Here is a 22682-nt window from a genome sequence, read left to right as displayed (position 1 = left end):
CATTTGAAATGACAAACATAATGATTTTACTTTGGGATTCAGTTACCAACAGGGCACTTAGGTTTCTCACCTGGAAACCTAACAAGCAAGTGTCTAACAACAGTCTTACCTTTGGCATGCAAGTGACTCTGAAGTCTTATTACAGTGAAGCAGTTTGGATTTCTTTCACTGTGAACTCTCTAGTGTATGCTGCTATCCTTGGGGAGTATGTATTATATCTGTACCCCATCAGAGGGAATGGCTGTGTTAGGATTCACTACCTGCTGCATCCACTGTACCCATGCAGCCTAATCCCAATGCCAGAATGTCATTGTACTCTTCTGTTATTAATCACTGTTTTCTAGGATCCTATGCATACCTCCATGAGGTCATTCAAACAGTCTACAAATGTTCTTCTCTACTGTAAGCCTTTGATAAGTGAATTTTGAGATTAAAGAACTTATCCTGCTTTAGTAGAATCTCATGACTGACCTTGACAATGCACACGTGGAGAATTTCTGCCAATGAAGGACGATGCAGCATTTATTTTCATCTTGGAGAGAGCAAAAATAGGACATGCTCTGAATCAAATGGAAAAGCAGGAATGGAGTGGTGCTCATTGAGTGTATATTTTTGTTTCATGTCCTTGCTTACATCCCTTTAATTTCTGAAACAACATTATGCAGTTAAGGTAGATATTAATTGAGTTTAATCATGTTGAAAAGTAAGTGATGTTCTCAAACATAGAAATCATATTTGACTCCAAAACTGAAAACCCTTTCACTCCATCGTGACCTCCCTTGAAGCTGGGGAGATGGCTCTGAAGTTGACATTACTCAGTTTTCTTGCAGAGAATCAGGTTTCTTTCCTACCAGCAGCATGACTAATAACCGTAATTCCAGTCCCAGGGGATTTGATGCCTTCTTCTGGCCCCCTTGAACAGTGATTGGATGGAGTGCACATTCAGGCAAAACACATATACAGAAAATAAATCTTTAAAAAAACTTTCCCTCTCCTTTTCCACCAAGAACTTTCCTTTCGTACGAACCTGTGAAGATGGTGAATGAAGTCCTTTCATTTGATTTTGTTCTGCTTGGTTATTTGTTTGGGAGGTAAGGTCTTGCTAGGGAGTCTCTGTGTTCTCAAACTAATGGCATTCTCCTTCTTCAGTCTTCAAAATGAAGGGATGCTGGGCATGGACCACTTGTCCCAGCTATAATGAGAATTATTATTTCAGAAGGCAATTGCCATTTGACACCTCATCATCACTAGGAATATCATCTTGTTCTGAAGGCCACTTTCTAGAATTTTCCAAACATGCATGCAGACTGTTTTTACTCCAGCTTTCCTCCAGCTGCTCTTATGGCTCTAATCATTGAGCCACCATTTTCATAGTTCTTTCAAGAAATCATAGCATAATTTGTTATGATTAATTAAAACATGTATAATTTTAATTTAAAGAGGTTGTAATAATCTAGTCACTTCATATTAAGGTTAGTACAGATATTTCTAGAGCTTATTGAACATGTTATGTAAAGTTATTTATGTTTCTACAGTCATCTGTGTGAGTTTCATTTATGTCAAGCTCATCACTGCTTAGAGAATCATAACTCATCTCTGAGATTAACAGATCCTTCTTGATTTGACAAGGATTTGAAATCTCTTCAGACTTGCTCCAAGAGGGATTAGCTTCAGTGTTTGAAACAATTGTTTAATACTGGGTGTCTTTGCCATGCCTCACTGTTATAAACATTAAGCACCTTATCGCTAATCCTCATAACACCCTGCAAGGCAGATGGAAAAAAGCTTCATTTTCTATATGTAGAAACTCAAGGCTTAGGCAGTTCCAACAGTTGGAGTGAGTCAGAACCATGGCTAGCGGCAAAGTTTGAAATCAAACATACCGTTGGTTATGAAACTCCACCTAGCAAGCTCTCCAGGCAGATCCCTTTCATTGTGATGCCTTTTGTCGTGTCTCTGTGGAAGTGAGAGGCATTGTCCTTCTAAGCCCGGAATTAGGGATGGACACAGAAAGGTCTGCAGAATTTGGCAATTCAGAAGTGTTTGTAATAAAGCACCCAGTATTGGATCCTGGCTGGGTCCTCAGTGTTTTTGATGATAGCAATTTATCAGTATAACCAAATTTCAATACAAAAGCCAACTTTTTTATTCCAAACATGAATCTTGCTCACAATGCTCTTCACTGTTATTTTGGTTTCAGAGTAGACAGATTATCTTTCTTATTAAATGTTTCAATAGTACCAGAATACAGAAAATGGCATGATAAAAATCCATTTCCTATCATCAAAGTTTATTTAATTTTAGAATTTTTTTGCAAGTCACACATTGTGCTACTATTTTGTTTCTGTGACAAAATACTTCTTAACTTAAAACATGTCATTTTCATTGTATTTGAATTTGGGATTTAGGCAGATCTCAATGGGGACAGCTAATCTATCCTCTATTCGCTATCAATTGAAGAAGCTCAAAGCCTGGGGCAAATAATGGTTTGCTATATAGATATTGCCTATGTTGGGTACTTCACTTTGACCGGTTTGCAGGAACATACACATATGATCCTTAATTTCAAAAAATAACATTTAAAGAAACAAAGGCTAGATGGCTGATTCAATAAGTTCTCTGATGATATGTAAAGTCAGTTTTATTAAGGAAACATAGATGAGGGCATTGTTTACTATGGTTTGTTTTAGATACTGATAGTATTGAGGGGTTATTACTCAACTGGCTTAAGGTTCTGTTTACTCAAAAATAAGTTCTGGAGATATGATATATATCACTGTGCTTGTAGTTACTATTATATTAGATACAAAATCTGATCACAATAATAGAGCTTGATGTCAGGGATGATGATACCTCTAGAACTTTTGTTATTTTGGAGGATTATTTGCACTATCCTAGATTGTTTTGTTTATTCATATGAATTTGCATAATATTCTTTCAAAGTCTGTGAAGGGTTATACTGGAATTGGGGACTACATTGAATCTGTAGATTGCTTTTGGTAGGACTGACATTTTTACTAAGTTGACCCTTTCTATCCAAGAGCCTGGGAAATCTTTCCATTTTCTTATATCTTTTTCAATTTCTTTTTTCAAAGACTTAAAATTCTTGTCAAACAGGTTTTTCACTTCTTAGGTTAGTGTTACCCCAAATAGTTTACGTTATTTGTGGCTATTGTAAATGGTGATGTTTTTCTAATTTTTTTCTCATCCTATTTATCTTTTGGATATAGGAGGGATATGTATTTTTTTGAGTTGCTCTTGTATCCTGCCACACTACTGAAGGTGTTTATCAGCTGGAGAAGTTCCCTCAAAAAATTTTTGGGTAACTTATGTATACTATCATATCATCTACAAATAATGAAAGTTTGATTCTTCCTTTCCAATTTACATCCCATTGATCTCCTTTTGTTTTCTTTTTGCTCTAACTAGAACTTCAAGTACTATGTTGAATAGTTAGGGAGAGAGTGAACAGCCTTGTATTGTTCCTGATTTTAGTGGAATCACCTGACTTTCTCTTCATTTAGGAAAATGATAACCAGCCTATAGTCCATTATCCCAAAGATAACAAGGAAAACCCTTAGAGAGAATTACATGAATCCCCTGGAAAAAGAAAACAGATAAGATCTCCTGAAAAGATTGGGAGTACGCTGGGCGGTGGTAGCGCACGCCTTTAATCCCAGCACTCGGGAGGCAGAGGATCTCTGTGAGTTCGAGGCCAGCCTGGTCTACAAGAGCTAGTTCCAGGGCAGGAACCAAAAAGCTACGGAGAAACCCTGTCTCGAAAAAAAAAAAAAAAAAAAAGATTGGGAGTATGGAGGGAATAAGGTAGGGTGGAAGGGGAGGGAAAGGGAATAAGGGGAGAAAGGAAAAGATGAGAGAACAGAATGCTCAAGACAGGGGAAGGACAGAGAGGGAGAGTAAGGAAAGAGTTATCTTGACTGCAAGAGCCATCAAAAAGCTAAAGAGAAACATGGCACTCGGGAAATTCTCAGGAATCCATTGGATGATCTTAGCTAAGACTCTAAGCAATGGTGGAGAGGACACCTAAACTGGCCTTCCCCTGTAATCAGATTGATGACTACCTTAATCATCATCATAGAACCTTCATCCAGAAACTGATGGAAGCAGATACAGCGATCAAGAGTAAAGCCCTGAGCCAGCCTACCACAGACTACTCCAAAAGCCGGAGGAGTGAAAGTATGAGCAAAAGGGCCAAGAACATGATGTGATACCCACAGAAATGGCTGACCTGAACTAGTGAGAGCTCACTGATTCTGGGCTGATAATAGGGGAATCTGCATAGGACCAAACTAGGCTCACTGAATGTGTGGGATAGTTATGAGACTTGGGCAGTTTGTGGGCCATAGAAATGGGACAAGCATTTATCCCTAGTGCTTGAACTGGCATCTTGGAGCACAAGTCTTTGGTGAGATACCTTGCTTAGCCTAGGTATAGAGGTGAGGATCTATATCCTGCCTTGAAGTGAACTGTCAGACTTCGCTGACTCCCTTGGTTTGCCTTACTCTTTCAGAGAGGTGGATGGGAGCTGGGGGGAAGAGTGGAGCTGGAGGAGGGAAGGGAGTGGGAACAGGGATAACTATGTAAAATGAGAATAAATTGTATTAAAAAATTCTTAGTTAAAAAGGCAGACAAAAATCTGATCTCATGAAAGGGCTATCCCACTTACAGATTCATAATTTCCAGGGCTTATGATTTTGGTATGTAAATGAATGCTTCTCTTCTGTTTCCCTGGCTGGCTGCCTTGTGGTCCACAGAAAACCCATTAAGCCATGCATCCCGGCTCAAGGATTCACGCACTCCCCAAAACCATCTGGCCTAGGAACCACAGCCATGAAGCTGAAGCAAACATTTCCTTATTTTGTTCCCAAACCCATAGTTGTGTTTGTTTGTGTGTTGTTGTTTTGGAGTGCTTTTCTTCTGAGTGATACAAACTCAATTGAAAGACCACAGTGAGAGACACTTAGAATAAAAAAAATAATTTTCTCTAATATATGTGGAGGATAACATTTCTTTGATAAGCACAAATTAGCAAGCATACATAGCTTAATTACAGAGAAGAAGCTCACCCTGATATCTTCTAATACTCTCCCTTTATCTCCATTGTTTATCATCTGTCTCTCCTTTGATTTATTGTATTGAATTCAATTTCTTTCCCCTTTAGGAAGTTATCTTCAACAGAAACTACCTGACTTGTTTAACCTTGCTCTGAAATGTTTCTTTCCACCAACATACTTCTATCAATTTTTTGTGAATTCATAATGCATACAGTTATTTTGAACATATTCATTCCCATTTTTTCTCCATCTCTTCAAGACCTATTCCTTCATCTCATATTTATTGTTATGTTTTCTTGTAGTGTTAAGAAAACTATTGAATATATATATATGTGTGTGTGTGTGTGTGTGTGTGTGTGTGTGTGTGTGTGTGTGTGTGTGTATGGTTTTTTGAGACAGGGCTTCTCTGGGCTTCTCTGTAGCTTTGGAGCCTGTCCTGGAACTAGCTCATATAGCCCAGGCTGGCCTCAAACTAACAGAAATCCATCTGACTCTGCCTTCCGAGTGCTGGGATTAAAGGTGTGCACCACCACTGCCCCCCACATATTTTTATTATGCCTTAGGATTCCACATTTACTTTTACAGATCAAAAACCACGGGATGAGAATATTAATAATCATGGGACACATGATGATATACAATTTTATTTTCTATTATTTTTGTACTCATTTTCTCCTTTCTTTCTAATTAATATCCTTGTAAATACACATTGTCTTTCTTATATGCTGTGCTGTCTATTCATTACTGATATTAGCAGATCGAATAGATTTAGCCATTCTGGAGGGAAAAGGAGTAAAATGTCAAGAGTAGAAATGCATATTTTAAATAAGTCACTAAATTAAAGCAGAAATGTCTAGCAGGAGTGGGATACAATTCCAGCACTCAGAAGATTTGGGTGAGGGAACATGGGATCTATGAACTCAAGCTGGAGTTCTCTAGCTCTTAGGGCATGCCAAGGAATTCAGAAAAAAATGTCCCCCCCCGAAAATGTGTTAAAGTTGCAAGAAGCAGAGGGGAAGGAAAAATATAAAACATATGAAAATTGTACAACAGAACTGTTCAATGTCATTCCTCCGTGTTCTTTCTTTTTCTCTTTTTATATTGTATTTTAGAGATTTTAATTACTTATTTCTGCCTTTCATTTTAACCTCTTAACCCTCTCTTATACCTCTCCTTGTTCTATTTCAAATTCACAGGCTCTAATTTTATTAGTTGTTATTACAAACATTAGGCATATGTATATATTGCATCCCATGTATATATGCACATACATACATATTCAGAACAAATTATTGATATTGGGTAATCAGTTGGTGTGCTTTTCCTTACATGTACCTCTAAGTGTTTTTCCCAAACGAAAACACTGTAAATTACTTGTCCTCATATCATTACACAAGATTATATGACTCTCAAAACAAAAACAGTAACTTACCTCAAAAGCTGTGTGAAGGAAGGCACACATATTATAAAAGATAATTTACCTGAATACATTTCCAGTAAAATGAGACAATAAAATAAATGTAGAGATGGCTTTAAACTCCTGCCTCCGCTAGACATATGCCAGTATATGCTATTAATGAGGGTTTTTTTTAACCATTACTATAATGATACTTAATTATGATTGTTATTATGTAAATTTTATGTAAATCTCAGTGATTATTATGGAAATTTGAGGCAAATTTCCCTTGTATTCTATTAGTAATGCTTTGGATGAGGATGTAGGTTAATTATAAACACTATTTGAGGTGAAATTTTAAGAGAGAAAGAGGAGACTTGCTGGTAAATTCTCCAAAAGCATTTATATAAATAGTAGTAAATAAATACTGTTCATTTTATTTAATCTTTTGGAGAATGTCATGGGTTTATTGGTATATGCTGTATTTCTTTTGTCTGCACTTTAACCTATGAAACACCTTCAATTTGAACACAAATGCAAATTTTAATTCCTCATCTTTATTTCTTATAGGATTATAATTTTTATGCATAAAATAACAGAGATTAGTTTTGACTGTGTGGTTACTAAACTATAAATATGCATATATATGGATATATTTGTTTTTAAAATTCTTAATGGTAAGATAAACCTCCACATCCAACAAAGTCAATATGTACTTTACTTTGACATTATAGTACCAATTAATATTTTTGAGATAAATGTTTATTTTCATAATCAAAACTATAGCATCACATGGTTGAACTGATGATTACTAATAATACCTTATCTGAATAGAGTATAAACATTTATGAAGCAATTTATTTACATTATTTCAATAATTTCAGTATGATGATTAGCAGTGAGGTTAAGTTTTACTAGTTTTCAACTTTTTAAGTATTGAAGCAGGGAAGGGACTGATTTCATTGTTTGTCTGAACTTCAATAGATTTGGGAGCTTTCCTTTTGATTTTTCTAAATGGGAGCTACAATCATTTACATATTTATCAAAGGAAATATTGTGACTTTGAGCCTGAAGCTTACTTTAGGTGATTAATAAATGGGGCAACACTTTGAGTCCTCTTTCCTCTTCAGAGAAAGGCTTAGAAAAATGAATGGTGTAATAGAGACTTTCTGCACGTCTGAAGTATTAATTAGACTACATAGAGAGGAAGCTGTCAGTTCTATTATGAGTAAGGACAAAGGACTGGGTACTCAAAAATACAAATGTTAAAGGAAATTGAAGAGTTCAGCTGCCACTGTTCCTTCACTGCTAACACAAGGGCATGGCATGAGGTCTGGATTCAACCACCAGGACAATGGAATATAGAGTTAACAAATAAGTAAAATAAAGAAAAATAAGTGAAGAACTCATGTAAACTATAAGAAAATGTGAAACAAAGAAAGCGTTTGAAATAAAAACACCATTAATCTATACAATGGATACCTTTATTTTGTGCCAACTATGCATCCGAAGTGAAAAAGATTGGTAAATACATCAGCTAGTTTCATATTTTATTCACTTAAAATTTTGATTTATTTCTTTGGCATGTGTGAGTGTATGTGTATGTGAGTGTGTGTGTGTGTGTGTGCGCGTGTGTGCGTGTGTGTTTGTGTGTGATTGGGTATACAAGTTTAAAACAGAGGACTATCTGCAGAAGTCAACGCTCACATTTCATCTTATCGTCCCAGAGGTTAAATTCACGCCATCCAGTTTGGTAAGTGTGCTTTAACAAACTAAGGCATCTTGCCAGACCATAGTTTCACATTTTAAGAATAATTTAGTCATGTCTGAGGCTTTGGTCCATTTCTGTAGTTTTGTGTGGTTTGTATAGAATTGCCGAGCTCAGCCCATGGGTACACTGGGATCTAATTCCCTAGGAAAGAGGAGCCATTTATCAAAATACTTTCTAAATATAATTTCCTTTTTTAAAAAAAAGTTCACTACTATAGTAAGTAGCCATAATTGTAAGAAATTCTATTCAATTATTCAATGTTTTCTGCTAAAATCTATAGACTAACAAATCCTCAGTAACAGACAGAATAAACATTCATTCACTTTTTTAATTAAAAAATTTTTTTCATATAATATATTTAGACCATTTTTCTGCTTCCCCAGTTCCTCCTAGATTCTCCCCTCCTCCATACCGCCCAAATTTATGTTCTGTTTCTCATTGTTCCTTCAAACAAACAAAAAAGATATAAGCACATTCCATCTCATAAAAGGATAAAAACAAAAATCAAAATCAAAGAAAAGGCAATAAAAAATCTAAACAATGCAAAATGAGACACAAAATACCTACAACATGCCACTGGTTATATTTTGTGCTGCAGCTATCCCTGGTCATGGGTCTTTCCCTGGAATGTGGTACCATACCCATACCCAATTCATTGGAGAAAGCTATGTGTTTTTATCAATCTGGTAGTTTCTTGATTAGGAGTGGAACCACATATCTGATTCCCCCTCTCTGTGCTTAGTACCCATTCACTTTGTTCCTATACTTGATCTTATCCATGCTGATACAGTCTCTGAATTCGTACATGAATTATATTGTGTCTCGAAGACACCTTTCCCGCTTTCAGCTATTACCTGTTGCCACTATAATAGATCTGCCCTCCTCTTCCCCCGATCCTTGAGCGGAGGACACTGTCTTGCCATTAGAACTGAGTGCTGCAAAGCCTCTCATTCTCTGCACATTGCCCAGCTTCGGATTGCTTTGTCAGTTCCCATCTACTGGAAGAATAAGCTTCTCTGATGAGGTTTGGCCAAGGTACTTATCTATGGGTAGAAGAGTATGCCAGTCGGAATTGTTGTATTACTAGGTCAAGCTGGTGCCTAACCAGAAGTTCTACCCCTAATGACTACTATACTACTTTAGCAGAATAACAGCATTGCTCATTGCTCGGCGGTGGTAGCAGATGCCTTTAATCCCAGCATTCGAGAGGCAGAAGCAGGTGGATCTCTGTGAGTTTGAGGCCAGCCTGGTCTACAAGAACTAGTTCAAAAACAGGCTACAAAACTACAGAGAAGCTCTGTCTTGAAAAACAAAAATAGTATTGCATCTTACTCTAGGCCCATGTCCTATCTCATAAAATGGGCCTTACATCGGATTAGAAAGTTGGTGGCTACTCCCACAATGTTTCTGCAGCTATTACACCAGTGTATTGTGCAGGTAGGTCACAGGGGTGGTAGCTGGGTGATCCTGGCGATTACCTTTCCCCCATCAGGGAGCTTGCAAAGTAACCTCGTAACATGAATGGTAGTCTGTAGTTAGACACAGCTCGGTTCCTCTAGTTTGATCATATACGTTGGTGTCATTTCAACAGCAGGCCCTCGTCATTACTTTGTGGAGAGTAGACAGTAGCTTTGGTCAATAGACCATGATTGAGGATTTCTATGGGCCCATTCGGCCAGTAATTTGACAAAAGTAAGCCATTCTTGGTTCTAGAGACTTTCTTTCTGCTCATTTTTTTTTAAAAACTCACCTGTCTATTAGAAAGATTGGGGTATTAAAATCACACACCATCAATATGTGAGGATCAATATGCGATTTTAGATGTGGTAATGTTTCTTTTATGAACCTGGGTGCCCCTGTGTTTGGTGCTTAAATGTTTAGAATTGCAATGTCCTCTTAGGGAATTTTTCTTTTCATGAAAATATGTTGACCTTATTTATCTCTTCTGCTGAGTTTTGGTCTGCAGTATATTTTGTCAGATATTGGAAATGGCTGTACTTATATGTTTCTAGGATCCTTTTGTTTAGATGTCCCATTTGCATCTGTCTTCTCTGAGGTTTTATCTGTTCTTGATAGTGCGTTGTTTCTTGAATGCAACTGAAATATGGATTTTTTTTCTAATCTAATAGGATAACCTGTGTCATCATATTGGGGAATTGAGACCATTACTCTTGAGAGTCATTAATGAAAAGTGTTTATTGATCCCTGTTATTTTGTTGTTATGGTGTGGATTCCCCCACTCCTCTTTTGATTTACTGGTCTAGGACTATTCCATTGTTTTCTTGGGTGTGATTAACATCTTCAGACTGAAGTTTTTCTTTTAGTTCTTTTTTATAGATCTGGATTGGGATATAGATGGTGTTTTAATTTGGTTTTATTGTGAAATATTTTTCATTCTCATTATATTGTGACTGATAGTTTTGCTGATATAATAAACTCAGCTGTCATCTGTAGTCTCTCAGAGTTTGTAGTCTCTTCAGGCCCTTCTGGCTCTCAGAATTCCCATTGTGAAATTAGGTATTATTTTAATGGGCCTGCTTCTATATGTTAGTTGATCTATTTCTCTTTTATTTAAATAAAAGCATACTTTAATATTCTTTCTTCATCCTGTACACTTAGTGTTTTGATTATTATGTGTCATGGATAATTTCTTTGCTGGTCCTGCACATTTAGTATTGTGTATGCTTTTTGTACACTTCTTTAGATAAGGCACATTTTCTATGACTTTGTTTACAAATATTTCCACACCTTTAACCTTCCTTCTATTTCCTCTTCCCATTTTTCAGAGATCTAGTCTTTTCATAGTGTCAAAGGTTTCCTGGATATTTTGTGCTTACATTATTTTGATTTAACATTTTCTTTGACTGAGGTATACGTTTATTCTATCTTCTATTCGTCATCTGTGATTTTCTCTTCTGTTTCTGGCAATCTGTTGATGAGGCTTGCTTCTGAGGATTTTTGTGTGACATTCTAAAATTTTTATTTTCAGTTTTAGTTCTATTTGAATTTTTTTTAGTGATGCTATTGAAATTCAGCTTTTCTGTCTCAACTTGTTTTTGTTACTTTTTCTACTAATTGTGATTTTATGGTCTTCATTAAGGGATTTACTCATAAACTCTTTGAATGTACTCATAATTGCAATTTGAAGTCCTTAGCCTGTGCTTAATATATATGTATAAGTTGGGGCATGCTGAAATAGTGTTACTGGCTTCTATCTGGGGTGTATTCTTTCTGCTGCTAATGTTTTCGTTTCTCTGATGGACTCTGGAGCGATGGTGCTTGGTGTTGATATTGTTTCTTTTTCTGTTGGGGTTGGTGCTGTTGCGGTCTCTCTGTTGGCTGTGGAATTTTTTGTAGAGAGTACTTCTGTGGGTGAAAAATAAATGGAAATGGGCTTGGCAGAGAAGCTTACAAGAGAATTGAAGAAACAGTTAGGGAAATAGGGTCTGTACTTAGAGCCCAGTTCCTCATGGAATGGAGTAGATTGGAATGAGGGAACCATGGGGGCAGGCTACAGAGGGACAAAGAATAAGCCTAGAGATATGAAAATGGTAATTCTAGGGGAAATCCTGCATCTTCACCAAGAGATAAAGTCTTCATACAATGCAAGAAACCTCCTTTTGAATAGGTGTTCATGGTTGTTCAAGTCTCTCACCAAACTACCTAGATTGTCTGTATATCACTAGGTTGCTTCCTCTGGGACTGAGAGTGGGTTCCTATTGTTAAAGACACTATACACCTAGGCTGCATACTTGGGTTGAACTTGATCTGACCTAAAAGCCCTTTCCTATGATCTAAAATCCGTAGTATCAGAAAATATAGTGCAGGAATCTGAGGGTGGGCATTGATTAAATGCCCTTACTGAGCTACAATACTTATGAACAAGAACCAGCATGGCAAGTTGCAGGTAAAGATGCATTAGTGCCGCTCACATATGGATGCTAACAAGTAGGTGTCTAATTTAACGTAAGACTGACTGGACAGGAGAGAAATTGTACCTGGTAATAGAAACCTCATCAGCTTCCCAGAGATAACGAGGTCATAGATCTTAGAAAATAATCTACCACCACTACTTTGTTAGAAGAGAATAATTCCTTAAATCATTCTAAATTTTATCCTTATATCCACAGGTAAATACGGCTATTACTCCTCCTTTAAGAGGTCTTTATACTAAATGAAGGCAATCAAAGAAAAACATAAGTGGACACAGAAATTAAAGCACCGTGTGGTGTCCAGCCACATTGGACATATTTGCACCATAGTTTTTGCATCTATCACTCAGTGAACATAATGGAAGATGGGGCGGAAAGATTATGAGAACCAGAATATTAATATGTTTGCCATGAGACAATATTTTCTAGTAATTGCTACATAAATATGATCAGAACAACATCTTTATTTATGGATATATTAATGTGAAGGAGAAATCAGTTTGTGGTATCTCACTCAGAGACAAAGAATTATGGGCAAAAAAAAATTACAGCAAGGAGGAGGAGAGTTAGCTCTACCAGGGTGAAGCCTCTTACGGTTGCCTATTATAGGATGGTCAGCCCTGAAACTACTCATATAAAAACAACACAAATGGACTTGGCAAATTCTATTTATAATATATTTATACCCACACATTAATAGAAAAGGAGGCTATTAACTTGATAGGGAGGAAATGCATGGGGTTGGTAGAAGGGTACACTACAGGAGTCAGAGGGGGAGAACGAATGGAGAAAATGATATAATACTATCTCAACTAAAACCTATTTAAAAAAGAAAATAATGTGCCACTTCCCATATGTTACAAAAATAAGAGAACTTAAAAAAGAAAAGAAGGTAGGAAAATCAGATATTCCCAAGGAACACAGTGACATGATTAGCCTAGACTTTGACAGGATAGTCTGAGCGTGAGAAAGTAGCCTAGACACCAGGCTCAGCAGTGAGTTCCAGCTGCTCACCTTTGTAAGGAAGTGGTATTCTACTTGCCCAAGTCCTCTTGGGTGCTATCTGAGTTTCAGCTCCTTTAGCTCTTGGTGGCTCTTTGGGATTCTGAGGATGCTGCTGTCACACATACTTGTTCAATTCTTCTTAAAGCTATTGTTTCTAGTGCCCAAGAATGTTGTTATATTATGTTTGTAAGAATTGCTGAGAGAAGAAAAGGAAAAATCTCCTAAAAAATATCCTACTGCTAAAGAATGAAATTGTCACACCAGTGGCAGGCTTAGACAGAAGATGCACAATATTTTTAGCAGTGTGTCTTACCGTTGTACTCTACAAACCTTAGGTCATTTTTGAATAGTGGATCCCTGGGGTTGCCTAGCAGACCTCTGGAAGTTGCTTCTGAGAAAGCTCATTTTGTCTCAGAAAGGATGGGCTGGTCATACTCTTCATTCTCAATGCAAGGATTGTGACTATTTATATTTTAATGTTATGAATAAGTCACAACAAAATAAAACCTTATAATTTTAGTAGGTGAAAAGAATTTGGTATTCAGGGACAATGAGAAATAAAAGAGTCAGACAGATAGATTGCAAATAACATAGTTATTACAAAGAAATTTATTAATGATAGAAAATATAAATAGGGTCATTGAAAATAATAAAGTGAAGGTTCTTTTAAAAACATTTATTTTCATGAAAGCTTCATTTTCCAGAATATTTTACTTCTCTGATCTTGTAGACTATACAAAGAGAAGTTGCAACAGAAGATTATAGAATAATTCCTAGATGCAGCTTTTACAGCTACAGAAATTTTTCCCTCTCTTCCTAACCTTCTATTATAGAAATATTCATTGTAAAAATCGCAAGTATAGTGAATTTATTTTTATTTTTCACACACTTTTCAATGATAGTGACAATGCGATCTATGCCATTCATATATCCAACTCTACTTCCTGCGCACATCGTTCCTGCACAGACACACATTAGCTTCAGTGTCATTGTTTCACCCCAAGAAAATTTGGAGGAAAGTACTACACTTTATATAAGTTTGCCTACATCAGTTTTGTTTTTGTAATGATTTGGCTTTAAAACATTCATCACAAAGTTCTCTCACACATACAGTGAGTGAGCCGTTAGTTGTTAGATGTCTTCAAACAGCTAATGAATGTTTAACTTTATTTGCATCTTCTTAAATTTTCTCCCTGTCTTTCATCTTGAGAGGATTTGAATCGTAAACATGCCAGCATGTTGAAAGATCAGACTTTATGCTTCTTTTCTTTTAGTTCTTATAAATTATGTATTCCTGAAAGTTTTCCCTGAGCATATATATTCCTTCACCAGGGATAGATGGTGTCATATAAAATTCCTCTCCTCTGAACCACTGATCTAATTGGCATTAGATTTGGGATCACTATTAAAAGCTTTGGCTTTTGATTCTTGTTCTCATGTTTTCTTGAAATATCTTTCAGAATATGACCATATTTCTATTATTATGATAAATTTGTCTCTTTTTTGCATTCATCACTGTATTAATTTTTTTAATGTCAAGTAGAATTAATCCCATATGATTTGAGTAATAACTAGGATGTGCCAACAGATGTTTTTATTCTCTAGAATGTTTCTATAATATGCATTTCTATTCATCTCCTGGTTGGTTAGGTAGGTTTTACAGGCAAGAATTATATTACATTGTTTTCCTTTGTTTATCTTTTAAAACACAACTAATTACCTTTTCTACTAGGCTTGATAAATTGACCAATTAAAGTTTTGTTTTGTTCTTATTTTTTATATCTTTATAAAATTAGGAAATATTTGATGTGCTCAAATCCATTGCTGATACAATCCTTAATAATGTTTCAAATTCCTAAATTTTAATGAGTGGGGCTGTGCAAGTGATTCCTGAGTACTTTGATCATCTACAGTGGCTTCCTAGCTTGTTAGTTTGAAAAATCTTTTACATCTGTCCCATATCTCAGACCAGTCATTTTCAAGAAAGACACTCTTTTCTTTTAAGAGACAATATTGGTTGCAGAAGTGGGGACTCACTCACTGCTCTGAAAAGCGTTTGGTGAACAGAATTAAACTTCCACAGGTGAAATAGTCACTTTGGGGAATGACGTCAACAGTGTGGAAGAACAGAATGTTCCTTGTTTGTATCTCTGAAAACAAGTATGCTGAACTGATTCATAGACAATTTTAACTTTAAGGTAGCCTTATGATTTAACTAGGAGGTTGTAAAAATCTAGTTAAAACCCAGACCTAGGTTGTATTATTTAAAAGATAGAATAGATAACATTTGAGGAATTTGAGAAAATGCTCTTGTCTATTGTTGGTAGGAATATAGATATTTACTGTGGAAAATAGTATACAAGTTACTCAGTAAACTAAAAAATAGAGTTACATTAAAAATGTAACGTAAAGACATACCTGTCTGTGTGATAGAGTCATTGGAGTACTAATCCCAAAGGCTACAAAAATATGTAATTACAAATATAATAAAATCCTAGTCTTAAGAATGAAAAAGCTCTGTCATTTCTGCTAATATTAGTTGAATCTGGAGGACATTTTGATGAGTATAGAAACAAAGTACAAAGCTGAAAGTACTAACTCGGCGTTATACTCTTGTTTAATGCCCAGAAGATCTGAGTTTATTCCCAGCACCTAGATCAGAGGCTCACAACTCCTTGTAATTTCAGCTCTGAGGACATTTGACACCTATGGCATTCATAGCTATCTTCACATATGTGTATGTATATACACACTTGGAAATATAATTACAATTAATAAACCCTTAAAAGAGGAAGGAGCAAAGTACAGAGATAGTGACTCCATGATCTCACTTATAGTATGAATAGAATAAATAAAAGCCAGAGATGAATGAATCAAAAATAATGGTTATCACTAACAGTACAAAAAGAATTTCTGATCATATACAATATACACACTTTTAGCTAGATAGACAAAATAAGCTTTAGAGAATTCTTACACAGAATGGTAATAAATAATAATCATTAAAGTATTTCAAATAGCTAAAACAAAAAATGGAAAATAATTTCACCATAGATATTAAGTATGATTGTTCACATATTTATTTATTTATTTATTGGTTTGATTTAATTGCTACATATTATTAACATACCAAAGTATTATGATGTGCCAGATAACTGTATGTAATTGTTATCTTTCAACTAAAGATGAAAAAAAATGAGTTTCTAGGTCCATAAGCATACTTCTAATTTAGGTTGTTTCAATTGCAGCAACCTCAGCTGCTTGTCAACTGTCTTGCAGTACATCTCTTTGATTTTCATCACAATTGCACTCTTTTTAAACCGATATAAGAAAGATGCTCTAATGTTTCTGAGAATCATTTTACTGTCTGCTGATTCTCAGCATTATCTCATAAGGGTATTAAACCAAATAACTACAGTAGAGTCCTTGAAAAATTATTATATAGATTTTTGATTGTTCTCCAATTACAAACGTAGATTAAAATTCGACAGATTTCTTGGGGGAAGCCAAGTTCATCGCAAGGCTTAAAATGGACAAACTGAATTCAATTCTTTGGGAGAAGGATTCATTTCATTTTCTCTTCATCTTATAGATGCCAACTCCATTGCTGGGCTAATGTTCTCCTTCCTTCATATTGAAAGACAGCAATGTAATTTCATTTTGACCCTTCTCACCATGCTCCCTGACACACAGCTGAGAGAAATCTGTCAATTTTTTTCAGCTCCGTAGGATAGGGTAATTTTGTGAGTTTATGTTTGTGTCAGAAAGTATGTTTTATACAAGAGCTCTTAACACTGACTAAGGAATGAAGTTCTCTACAACACAAGAGGGTCATTCAACAACATTGCTTTTTGCTCAGGAGTTAAAACACTAATGATGAGGGAAAACAACAAACACATGTTTCAAAGATTTTTGAAACTATGTTTTTGTTCAGATGACTAAAAACCATGATTTTAATTTCTTATTTATTATTAAATTTATTCTTTGACACTTTCTTTGTTACTCATTTTACATACCAACTGCAGTTCCCCCTCCCTCCCATCCCTCTTATTCTCTTTCCACCTCCCGCCCCACAACCAACTCCTATTCACCCCTAAGAGATGGTAAGTCCTCCCATGGGGAGTCAACTAAGCCTGGCATATGAAGTTGTGGCAAGACCAAGTCCCTCTTCACTGCATGAAGGCTGAGCAAGGTATCCCACCAAAGGGAATTGGTTCCAAAAAGCCAGTTCATGCATTATGGATAAATCCTTGTCTTACTGCCAAGGGTCCAAAAAAAAAAAAAAAAAGTAGATCAAGTCACAAAACTGTCACCCACATGCAGAGGGCCTCGGTCTGTGCTATGCCTCTTCCCTAGCTGTCAGTCTCGATTCCATGAGCTCCCACTGCCTTGGGTCAGCTGTTTCTGTGGGTTTCCCTACCATGATCTTGTCCCCTTCAACTTGTTCATATAATCCCTCCTCCCTCTCTTCAATGGGACTCCAGAAGCTTTGCTCAGAACTTGGCTGTGGATCTCTGCATCTGCTTCCTTCAGTTACTGTATGTAGGTTCTATGATGACAATTAGGAAATCAACAATCTGATCACAGGAAAAGGCTGAATCAAGCAAACCTCTCCACTATTGCTAGGAGACTTCCCTAGGAAAAAAAAATCATCCTGAGTGAGATAACCAGACCCAGAAAGGTATGTCCTCACTCCTAATAGATACTAGATTTAAAGCAGAGGATAGCCAGGCTACAAACCACAAATCCAGAAGAAGTTAGGTAACAAGGATGACCTTAATGGGACATGCATGGGTTGGCCTAGGAAGGGGAAATAGGTAAGATCTCCTGGGTAAACTGGGGTATGGAGGAGAAGGAATGGGATATGAGACCATGAAGGAACAGGATGGCTGAGTTGTGGGAGGGACTTAGAGGAGGTAGAGCAATGAAAGAGACATCATGACAGAGTGAGCCATTATGGGCTTAGGAAGAAATCTTTGATATTTTCATGCATGCATATGATGTATTCTGCATACTCTTGCCCTTACCCATTCCTAACTCTCTTCTCTCTTGATCAACCAGTTCTCCTCTCCACAAGTCCCTTTCTTTTGTTCATGTATTGATTTATTTTTTTATTTCAGTATTCAGGGCTTGCAGGGCCTCTTGCTCCATGCCATCTGTGTTGTCTGTCGACAGGCTCAGTCTCCTCCTTGATTACTGAAGCCAAGTTCAGTTGCATTGAGTTCATGATTGCAATGCCTATATCATGCCTATCAGATGGCATCCTTAGCTCTTCTTCCTCCCTTATGTTTTTATACTTGGCACTTCAGTTTTAATAACTCATGATAAGCATTGGATAAATAGTGATAATCCAAAATATCTTCTCTTTCTACCATTGGATTATCCGTGTGACAGCTGCAGAATCCCCTTTAACGGTATAGTATATATTGAAGTTCTGTGCACCAAAATATGGAGATCTATTATCTATCTATCTATCTATCTATCTATCTATCTATCTATCTATCTATCATCTTTCTATCGTTTCACTTGTTTCATTTATAGGGATAGTTTATTAATAAAACAGTATTTATAGAAATGATCCTCATGTTTCTAAAACCAAAACTATGAATCAGTTATTTTCAGAGGTATTTACCTTCTGTTTTGTGCTATTAATGCTATTTATTTTCTTGGCATACTATAGACAAGCATTTTTGTTAGTTAAATGCATATGAACCAATTATATTTAGATGTGACATATAAAAACTTATCTATGTTTATACTACTCCTATAATGCTAGATAAAGAGTGGCATTTTATGTTAATTACTCTAAAATTTTGATGTAATATAACATTTTGATACTGCTTAGTCATACTGTACCATTCTCAGTCTCTTGTTGTACTGTAAATACTTGATTCTGTGGGTATGTCTTTCTTGAGTAACTCCCTCTTGATGAGGGTTGAATGACATAATACACCATGCACTTTAACACATCACAGTGACTTGCTTTTCTTTATGTTTATTTTGCTCTATTTTTGAAACTTAGGTGTATATTGCTTTGGGTTAGATTCTGACATGTAAGATTGGCAAATAAAATCTTAAAAACACACATGGTTTAGTTACTTTCTTCTTTTTATTTTTTATTACTTTTATTTTATTGAGCTCTACATTTTTCTCTGCTCCCCTCTCTGTCTCTCTCCTCCCCTTCAACCCTTTCCCAAAGGTCCCCATGCTCCCAATTTACTCAAGAGATCTTGTCTTTTTCTACTTCCCATGCAGACTAGATCTATGTAAGTCTCTCTTTGGGTCCTCATTGTTGTCTAGGTTCTCTGAATTGTGATTTGGGAGCTGGTTTTCCTTGCTTTATGTTAAAAAACACTTATAAGTGAGTACATGTAATAATTGCTTTTCTATATCTGGGTTACCTCACTCAAAATGATGTTTTCTAGCTCTATCTACTTTCCTGAAAACCTCAAGATGTTGTTATTTTTTCTGAGAAATTGCCACACTGACATCCAAAGGTGCTTTACCAGCTTGCATTCCCACCAGCAATGCAGAAGTGTTCCCTTTTCCCCACAATCTGTCCAGCATAAGTTGTCATCAGTGTTTTTGACCTTGGCCATTCTTACAGGTGTAAGATGGAATACCAGAGTTGTTTTGATTTGCATTTCTCTGATGACGGAGGATGTGGAACATGTCTTTAGGTGTCTTTCAGCCATTTTAGATTCCTCTGTTGATTGTTCTCTGTTTATGTCTGTACTCCATTTTTTATTGAATTATGTGTTCCTTTGATGACAAATTTCTTTAGTTCTTTGCATATTTTGGAGATCAGATCTCTGTCAGATGTGGGGTTAGTGAAGATCTTTTTCCATTCTGTAGGCTGTCATTTTGTCTTGTTGACTGTGTTCTTTGCTTTACAGAAGGTTTTCAGTTTCAATAGGTCCCATTTTTTTCACTGCTTTTCTCAGTGTCTGTGCTGCTGGGGTTATATTTAGGAAGTGGTCTCCTGTGCCAATGTGTTCAAGTGTACTTCCCACTTTCTCTTCTGTAAGGTTCAGTGTGACTGGCTTTATGTTGAGGTCTTTGATCCATTTGGACCTGAGTTTTGTGTATGGCAGTTACTTTCTTTCAATTTCTTCTTTCTAAATTTGTGACCTTTTCTATGACAGCCTTCTGTGGCCCATAACACATAGAACTCTGAGCAATGTTGATGGGTAATGACTCTGAACCTGAGAACACTATTTGGGGTTTTTCTATAATGTAGAGAGGCTAATATTTTGTGCTTGGTTGACTATACATTCAATGTTTGGAGAAAACAAGAGCTGTTCTGTTTGGGGTATACAAATTGGAAAGAAAGAAGTCAAACTTTCACTAGTCACAGATGATATGATAGAATATATAAGTGAACCCAAAAATTCTATTTGGGAACTTCTCCAGCTGATAAATTACTTCAGTAATGTAACAAGACACAAGATCAACTCCAAAAAATAAGTAGCTCACCTATATTATTTTAATAATTTTAAACATAACTAGGAGTTAAGTGGTATGGCGGTTCATTTTGTGACAACTGTTTTCTGACCTACAATTTATTGGAATATATTGACCGACAATTTTACTCACAGAAACTGATGTTTATGTTTACATGTGATACACTCTGTTCTTCCTTCTGGCAGTAATAAATGAATGTATTGGGTTGAGCTGATTGGAAATCTAAACCGTATTTTCATTTGCTGAAACTCACTAGAGCTTTCTGTATTATTCAGTTTAGCTAGATGAATTAAATATTATATGATTCCATATGTTGTTTTCCTAAATTGTATATCCTAGCCAGATTGCCATCAGTACCTTAAATACGACACTTGTGCCTGCTAATTCTAAGCTTTATAAAATCTCCCTTACTACAGACACATTTGCTAACCCAGTTCTCACTCCCACACTTTTCCTACCCCATTTATTTGAGGATTATCAAGTTTATCAGGGATTGTTGTTGATTATGAGTAAACACAGTGATTGAAGCATATTTGCTTTCGTGAAAATTGTAAAATGCTTTCTTCTGGACACCACATGCCTATTTTACACACAAATCCATAGAGAACTAGTTCTCTCGTGTCTAGTTCTAGATTTTGTATCTAGATTTTTCTACTGAAACGAAAACACAATAGTGGAAGCAAGTCTGTCTAGGAAAAATAAATGGGGACGACAAAGAGCAACAAGTGCTTAGGTAATGAACATGGTCAAGGTACATAATATGCTTTCATGGCAATACCTTGGTAAATATCATCACTCTTCTCTTAGTTTCATTTGTGTTGCTGTGATAAAATACCTTGACGGAATCAACTTAATAGAGAATGGATTTATATTAGCACTCAATTCTAGGTTATGATCTGTCACCATGTGGAAGTAAGGCAGGACCTTGAAGCAGGTAAGTCACACCATAACTTTGTGTGTGAAATTAGGGAGGAATAAACGCATGCATGTTTGTTGCTCAGCTTCCACCACTCAGGAAATTCATGGTAAAAAAAAAAAAAACTCAAATGATTTTGCCGATGTATAGGCTAAGTCTTTCCCCATTAAGGCATTCAAGACAATCCTAGACAGATATGCCCACAAGCCTTTTGATATTGACAATTCCTCACAACCTGGGTGATTATAGATTGTTGACAATTAGAACTAACCAGTAAAGCTGTATATAATGAATATACACCAATTAAAAAAAATCAATGAGACCAAAAGTTGGTTGTTAGAGAAGATCAATAAAACAGAAAGTCTATAGTACAATGAGTAAGACAAGAAAGGAAAAACAACTTTCTAAAATCCATAAATGAAAGTGAAATATTATCAACTCCATATATAATCTATATAAGTGATTACTATGGATAATTGAATACTAAAAATAGAAAATGTAGGACAAATATACCAATTTCTTGAAACAAGAACTTGCTATGAATAAAAAGCAAAGAAACAGAAAAGAAGAAGAGTACTATAACTGGAAAGATGACTGGTCAAGACTCAAGGGTATCTCAACAAAGGATAGCCCACATTGTAAATATTTATTCCTTTATCCACAGATAAATGTAACTCTCACCACTCATCCAAAAAACTTCTTGCGGCAGATAGATACCACTACAGTGGACAACAACTTGTCAAATTCACATAAAAAGTGATTGTGGATTCTCAGTTGTTACATTTTAAACACAACTTCTGTGCCAATGAAAATATTTTAAGAGCCAGAAACCCAGGAATTCTACTCTGAGATTATGTCTCCTGGAGATGACAGGGAAGCTTCACTCATGATAGATATGTCAACAATACTGTTACCTAAATAAGGCTCGGTGAAGTACAATACTCATCAATAGATATGCTAACAGCAAAGGAGTATTACTACAGTGACAGACATTAATAATCTTTTCCAGGGGTGCATACCCTAATTAGTTACCCAATATGAAATGATCAATCCTGACATTATATTCCAACTGGTTGTAAATGGTAAAATGGATGTATAAATTAGAAATATATATATATCCTTC

This window comes from Alexandromys fortis, unplaced genomic scaffold (genome assembly GCF_014885135.2).
Source record: "Alexandromys fortis isolate MF-2015 unplaced genomic scaffold, M_Fortis_MF-2015_v1.1 scaffold_24, whole genome shotgun sequence".
NCBI classification, from domain to species: domain Eukaryota; kingdom Metazoa; phylum Chordata; class Mammalia; order Rodentia; family Cricetidae; genus Alexandromys; species Alexandromys fortis.
Note: the sequence above shows the minus strand (reverse complement) of the source record.